This window comes from Camellia sinensis, chromosome 13 (assembly GCF_055761805.1).
Source record: "Camellia sinensis isolate YWXY chromosome 13, ASM5576180v1, whole genome shotgun sequence".
Taxonomy (NCBI): domain Eukaryota; kingdom Viridiplantae; phylum Streptophyta; class Magnoliopsida; order Ericales; family Theaceae; genus Camellia; species Camellia sinensis.
The window spans coordinates 59,785,650-59,793,094 of record NC_138973.1 but is presented as its reverse complement, the minus strand read 5'-3'; the positions used below and the strand labels follow the sequence as shown (position 1 = coordinate 59,793,094).

At 28.9% G+C, this 7,445-nt stretch overlaps 1 long non-coding RNA gene across 1 annotated transcript; it reads left to right on the top strand.

The window, feature by feature from the left end:
• The first annotated feature begins 5,332 nt into the window (after nucleotides 1–5,332).
• On the top strand, nucleotides 5,333–7,024 carry LOC114293313 (uncharacterized). Its single transcript, XR_003640024.2, has 2 exons — nucleotides 5,333–6,116; nucleotides 6,287–7,024. It is a non-coding gene; the product is annotated as an uncharacterized LOC114293313 (long non-coding RNA).
• Nucleotides 7,025–7,445: the final 421 nt, after the last annotated feature.

The following is a 7,445-nucleotide window of genomic DNA, read 5'->3' as shown; positions in this document are numbered from 1 at the left end:
AAACTTGTATGTTTGGGATGACTTTTTGGCTAATTACGAAAAGATGTGCAAAAAGTAGAGAGAAAAGAGAATCTTTGACTTTTTGGTATGTGTTGTTGACTTTTTGGCTAATTTAGTAACTTTTTGACTAATTGACTAAAATAGCCTCTTGCCAAACGAGGCCTTAGATAGAAAAAATTTCTTTTCATTACGAGACTGATTAGAACTGTTGTAGACACATGATAGACCTTCACAACAGGCCAAAAGAGTAAAAAGCATAACAACCTAAAGTTACGCTTTTCATTTATTTGTTGAGATTGAAACCACAAGTTCTTTAGAAAGGAGTGATGAATGCATGCAGGCAAGTCAAGCAAATGACTTTCTTACTTGGTGGTGACAACCTTGTTTGGTTATAACTCATTAGGTGTAATTTAATTGGTTAATATATATATATTTTTTAAAGACTTAATTGTAAAGAAGAGATTATGAGTTTAATTTTAAAGGAGAGTTGAATTATGAGATAAGTATTTGGTTAATTGTTATAGATACTAATTTAATAACTAAAAATTGATTTTCGCTGATTAAAAAAAAAAAAAAACCTTTTTTGGCCATCTCTTTTTTTTTTTTAAATTGAGTTTTTATTTTTCATTTTTAATGAATTTTTTAAATATTTTACACAAAATTTTTATTTTTTAAATACACCTAATCTAAATACACATAAAAAGTACAATATTTGTGAAAAAAATTTAAAAAATTCACCAAATACAAAAATTATTTTTTTTAAATGTAAATTTATATATATTTTTATTTTTTTATATTCAATGAATTTTTTAAAGTTTTTTGTATAAATTTTGTACTTTGTATGAAGATTAAGTTGATGTAAAAAGTAAAAGAAAAATTGATTAAATTATTTAAAAAATCACTAAAAAAACAAAGATACAAATTGAAAATTCAAAAAGCTATTTTTTAAAATTCTAAACCAAACAGAGTAGAAGTAACGTTGCTAAAATTGCGATATGTTTTGTTAGATTCAAAAATTATTTTTCATTATAAAAAGTAAAATTTATTTTTCATTTAAATTAAGTTATTTCCTATTAATCACAAAAATATTCTATTAATTTTCATTATTTGAAATATGAAATGTCAAAAACTATCAAAAATTCAATCATACAAGAGAGTAAGAGTGATATTCATAATACTAGGCTGCTGATTGTTGAGGTCACTCAACCACAAAGTTCATAAGAAAATTTTAAAAAACAAATTTATTTCCAAAAGTATTAACTTTTTAATGACTGAGACGTGTTTTCGGAAGTTACAAGTTTTTAGTCAAAAAATTATTATAAAAAAATTAATTTTTCTATATATATTTTTTATAAAAAAATTGGAAATTATTAAAAAATTAGTTCCTAAATCGATTCTAATTTTAAAATAATAATTTTAATATTTAATCTGAGACGTGAAAAAACACTACGCATTGGGGCCCATTTTTAGACAAAAATCCGAAGCAAAATTGATGGAGAGGACAAAGGAAGAAGCTTCAAAGAAATTTCCAATAGGCCCCACAATTTGTTCTAAATATCTTTACAGAATATCATGGAGCCCCCTGAGGGACCTTTTTATCTGTACACCCAACAAATTACACACCACCACGTGGCATCTTGCCTCAAGGTCTCCTTACTTTCCATGTTTTTTTTTTTTTTGGTGGCTGGCTCTTCCATTCTCACACCGACCCTTCTTCTATCAACTGTTTTTCAGTTAAGTCTTTACTTTTTCTCACAAAATGACCCAAAATCTTTATTTTTTCCCCTTAAGACCATTGTCTAAAAATAATTTCTAGTTTTAATTATTTTTCTCATTTACCCATATAGTTTAATTAAAACTGATAATCAAAAATAAAAGTTAAAAACGCTTCTAATTTTTTCTACTTATGAAACTCTTTTTCATTAACATAACTAGCATATCACCCGTGCTATGCACGGATTGTGTTTACAATTATCTATATATGTTAATTGTGATTTTTAAATGTTTTCTTCTTCTTCTTTTTTTAAATTTCTTCTTTTTTTTTCTTTTTTATATTATATTAAAGTTTAATATTTTGATAATAATCATATGTGTTGGACTTTTCAAGGAGTTAAATGTCTTTTTTTTATTATATTATATTAAAGTTTAATATTTTCATAATAATCGTATGTGTTAGATTTTTCAAGAAATTTTTTTATACTGTTCTTAATGCATTAAAGTATTATTATAAGGGATAATAATCATATGTGTTAGGACTTTTCAAGGAATTCATGTGTTGGATTTCAAAGAATTTTTTTTATGCTTGTTCTTAATGCATTAAAGTGTTATTATGAGAGTAAAACTTGGGAGTTGGAAGAAGTTAATAAATGCTAAGATTATTTTTTTTTAAATCAAAAAATCAGAAAATTTAGATTGGGAGATTGGAGCTCCCACAAAGCTTGGGGCAAAAAACCCCTTTTTGCTTAATATATAGTACTAGCATATCACCCATGCTATGTACGGATTGTGTTTACAATTATCTGTATATGTGAATTGCGATTTTTAAATGTCTTTTTTTTTATTTAAATGCCTTTTTTTTTCCTTTTTTATATTATATTAAAGTTTAATATTTTGATAATAATCATATATGTTAGACTTTTTAAGGAATTAAATGTCTTTTTTTTATAATTATATTATATTAAAATTTAATATTTTGATAATAATCATGTGTTGGATTTTTCTATTTTTTTTTATGTTTGTTCTTAATGCATTAAAGTGTTATTATGAGGAATAATAATCATATGTGTGGGAACTTTTCAAGGAATTCATATGTGTTGGATTTTAAAATTTTTTTTTTATGTTTGTTCTTAATGCATTAAAGTGTTATTATGAGGGTAAGACTTAGGGGCTGGAAGAAGTTAATAAATATTAAGGTTTTCTTTCCTTTTTTTTTTAAATCAAAAAATCAGAAAATTTAGATTGGGAGATTAGAGCTCCCACAAGGCTTTGGGTTAAAAACCCATTTTTACTTAATATATAGTAAGTATAGATAGATAATGGTTTTTAGTTAAAATGCTAAAATTTGTAAAAGTTTACAGTATAGTTTCAACATTTCGGCTTGTTTTGACAACTCGGCTAAATATCATTTTTTTTATTTTTTGATTTATTTGAATCACATTACCTCTTTATTTTTCTATATACTTTTTTCAAAAAATTAAAAATTAAAAATTAAAAAATCAACTTTTAACTTACTTTATGAAACAAGTGTCATCTCAACCCTTAAGGGACTTTTGGTTTAAGCTTTTTATTTTCTCTCAAAACACCACCAATTCCATCATTATTTGGGATATATAAAAAAAAAGGAGAAATTACCCCTTAGTGGTATTAAAATATTTATTACATATGTATGGAAAATTTTATAATTTTAAATTAATGTGGATAAAGTTTATTATTAATTTGTAATTATTTTTGAAGTTGCACACTGATGTGAATTTTTTCCTAAAAAAAAGACATTTGTATTTTCAAAAGAGTACTGATATATACAAACAAAATGATGTGGCAAAGTTGTGATAACTTCAAAATAATAAATCCATCAAATGACTTGTCAATTTAAAAAATAAATAAATAAAAAAATCACCATCCCATCATTCAAACAAGTGATTCTATATAAAAATTATGAAAAACACATTTTTCCTTCAAACCCCAAATAAATCTACACAATTATATTATTGGTTGGGAACCAAAATAATATCGGCATATACTTGGAGGACAAAAAATGTATTTAACTATTAATTAGAAGTTCACCCATAAAAATTTAAAAGAGAATTAGCCATGTTTAGTTTGATTTTCATAATTTATTTTTCTAAAAAAATGAAAAAATAATTTAGTGAAGAAAATGAAAAAATAAAAAATCTTATCATTTTTATATAATTTTGTCATTTTGAATGGCATAAATAAATTTTAAAAATATAATTTTAATATTTATGTTTGTCAAATTAATTTTAAATTTAAAAAAAATCAGAATTTTCTAAAAGAAAACAAACTAAGCAAAACCATATGTCGGTAACAAAGAGGCCATTGTGATTTGTGAGGGGCATTTGAGTCCACTCAAGAATATCAAGAGTGTGGCTAGCACTGATAGTTCACCCTCACCATATAAAAAGTTGTTGCATCTCATTTTCCAAACAAAACATCCAAATCACTGAGAGCATCTCCAACGGTAGTAGGCATTTTACCTATCCAAATATTAGAGCATCTTCAATGGTAGTAGGCATTTTACCTATCTAAATATTACTATAAAGTATACATTTTATTTTGCATGTCAACTGTTTCATGTTTCTACTCCAACCATGCTCTTTATTTTAGCTATTCATCTAAATACTATTAATTTTATAGAATGCCACGTCAACAACAAAGATGGAGGGAAATAATCCTAATGATTAAATATATTTTGCCTAGCCTTGAAGGCTAGCTACATGTAGCTAGTGAATGTGAGCTGAGCCAAAATGCCTAATCATATGCCTAGTGCATTGGAGTTGAAAAAAGTGAGTCACATTAGGCATTTTGACTAACAAGCATTATATGCCTAGTGGGTTGGAGATGCTCTTACTATAAAGTATATATTTTATTTTGCCTATCAACTGTTTTATGTTTTTACTCCAATCATGCTCTTTATTTTAGCTATTTATCCAAATACTATTAATTTTATAGAATGCCACGTCAACAATAAAAATGGAGGGAAATGATCCTAATGATTGAATACATTTTGCCTAGCGTTGAAGGCTAGCTACATGTAGTTAGTGAATATGAGTTGAGCCAAAATGCCTAATCATATACCTAGTGCATTGGAATTGAAAAAAGTGAATCACACTAGGCATTTTAACTAATAAGTATTATATGCCTAGTGCATTAAAATCCCACTTCTCCCAAAACCTCTTGTCTACTCGCACTTGTTACGTATGTCATGGCGTTGCACGTGGTGGTTCAAAACTATAATTTTGATGTTTATTTTTCTAAAATTAATCTTAATTTTTTAATTTCAAAAAATCAAATTAACCTTCGTTTGGCATGAGGCTAAAATGAGGTTGGGACTAAAATAATTACAAAAAGAAAAAATAAATTAAAAAATTAATAAAATAAAATGTCACATCAAAATTATAATTATTTTATTTTTTTCTTACAAAAATCAAAAAAATTAAAAAATTCAATCCAAACAAAATTTTTAGATTCAGATTAAAATAGTCGAAAAAATCATAAAGCTAGCCCACTTCTCCAACAAAGCCTAAACATAACCATATATAGGTAACAAATAGGTCATTATGATTTGTGAGGGGTATTTGAGTCCACTCAAGAATATCAAGAGTGTGGGTGCATTTACCTTGACAGTTTTCACACCGTATAAAGTTGTTGCATCTGATTTTCCAAACAAAATAACATAATATTAGAAGAGTGATGATGCTAACATTTCATGAATTAATCAAATTACTTCCTAATTCACTATCACGATTTTTATGAGGGTTTAATCTTTAAGAGAGACGAATTAAGGAACAAGTGCTTGATATTTTACAAAGGGTGAGAGGAGATTTACTTTTATGAATATTAATCTAACAACTAATAATTAATTTTTACCGATCAAAAAAAAAAAAATTGATACTAACATTTGATAGTTTTGTTGATAAATCTCGTGTCCCTAACATTTTTCATATTAGAAAATCCCACATTCTCCTAAAACCTGGTCTCTTCTCTCACTTTCACTCATTTTTGTTACATACGCATATGATATATGATGGGGTTGCACTTGGTGGTTCTGGCAAAGCTCAACCTCACAGCCACCGCGGGCCACGGCGCGAGTCCCCTCGTGGTCATCTTGGTGTGTCCTTTCCTCCTCAAGCTGTCCTTCAGCTCCAGACCCTTCCAACGAGCTTACAACGACATCATAAGAGCTTCGAGGCTCTTCTTCTTCCAGTTAGGTCAGATTGCTTTCAACAACATTGAACCAGCTGGTCCTAGACAACGGTGGCACCGAGCCCTCCGGTTAGTCTACCAGAGGCTGACTCATGCTACGAGGTCACTGGCTTCAGAATCCTATGAGGAAAGCTTGCGTGCTCTTTCTATGCTAGCACTTTGAGTTTGTGAATGTGGGTTTTTGCTATTAATTCACTCATTCTGTGTTTTTACTTTTCTTTTTCTTATTGTTGTTGCAGTACTTGATAGCCTTTATATAATGCATTCACATACTTCAGAAACTGTGAAAAATGCCTTCAGTTTTCATTTTGTTCTCTTGCTTCCCGTTTCACATTTTCTGCAGAGTCAAACACAAGTGCATATATACCTATAGCTATTTCTTACAAGAGACTATTCCAATCAAACAAACATGTCAGTATATAGGATTTTGTCAATCGAGTCCGGATCCTCTGGTCCGTTCTCTAGCGGCGCCCAAAACGACGTCGTTTTGTGGCAAATTTTCAAAAAAAAAAACAAAAAACACACACACACAACCAAAGAAGAGTAAAGAGGGGAAGAAGATTTGAGTACAGAGGAAGAGAAAGAGGAGAAGAAGAAAGAGTGACATCCCACAGGCGACAACCTCTGGCCTCCCTTCACCCACGGCGCCACCAGCTACCCGCCATCGCCGCCGAAACCCACCATCGCCACCTCCATAGCCGCGAGGCCCCTTCTCTCTCTCTCTCTCCCTCTCTCTCTCGATCTCGATGGCCGGCAACCATCTCGATCTTTTCTCCTCTTTTCTTTGCCGCCGGTGTATCGGAGGGAGTTCATCGGTCATCCTCATTGCCGTTCGTCGATTTTCCCCCCGGTTTCAGCCTAGATTTGAAATGCAGAAAGATGGATTTATGAAGAAAAGCAAAGTTTCAAAATTTCTATGAAAGATTTGACATCCAAAATCAAAGAGGAGGAGAGGAAATTTTTTTGACTGTTGTTCTTTGCTTTTGTTTGTATTAATCTAATTTTTTGTCAATTTTGATTTATCATTTGGGATGTTCAAAGTGTTAATGTATATGTGTGTATATATATATATATATACTAGCGGTTGGGCACACGCGCGATGCGTGTGCAAACTCGTTTGGAATTATAACGTGAAATTCACATTAAATTTTCTAATAATGCACATATAAATCACATGTATAACTATGTGTAATGTAACATTTGATATTAAGATATTGATAAATAAAATATATATGTTAAAATTTGTTCGATTTATTTTTTAAAAAAAATATAATATTTACTAATCTTAACTAAAGAAAACCTTATAACAAAAATTCATATAAAATCTCAATTTGGTAAGATAAGACTAAAGATCTTACAAATCTTGCAAAAAATATATAAGATACATGTAAAAATTAATTTACAAACAATGTACATTGATCAAATTAAAATTTTACGTTGTTAAAATGAGCCACAATAGTACACATGCGTACTTTGACTAATAAAGTACAATAATAATTTTG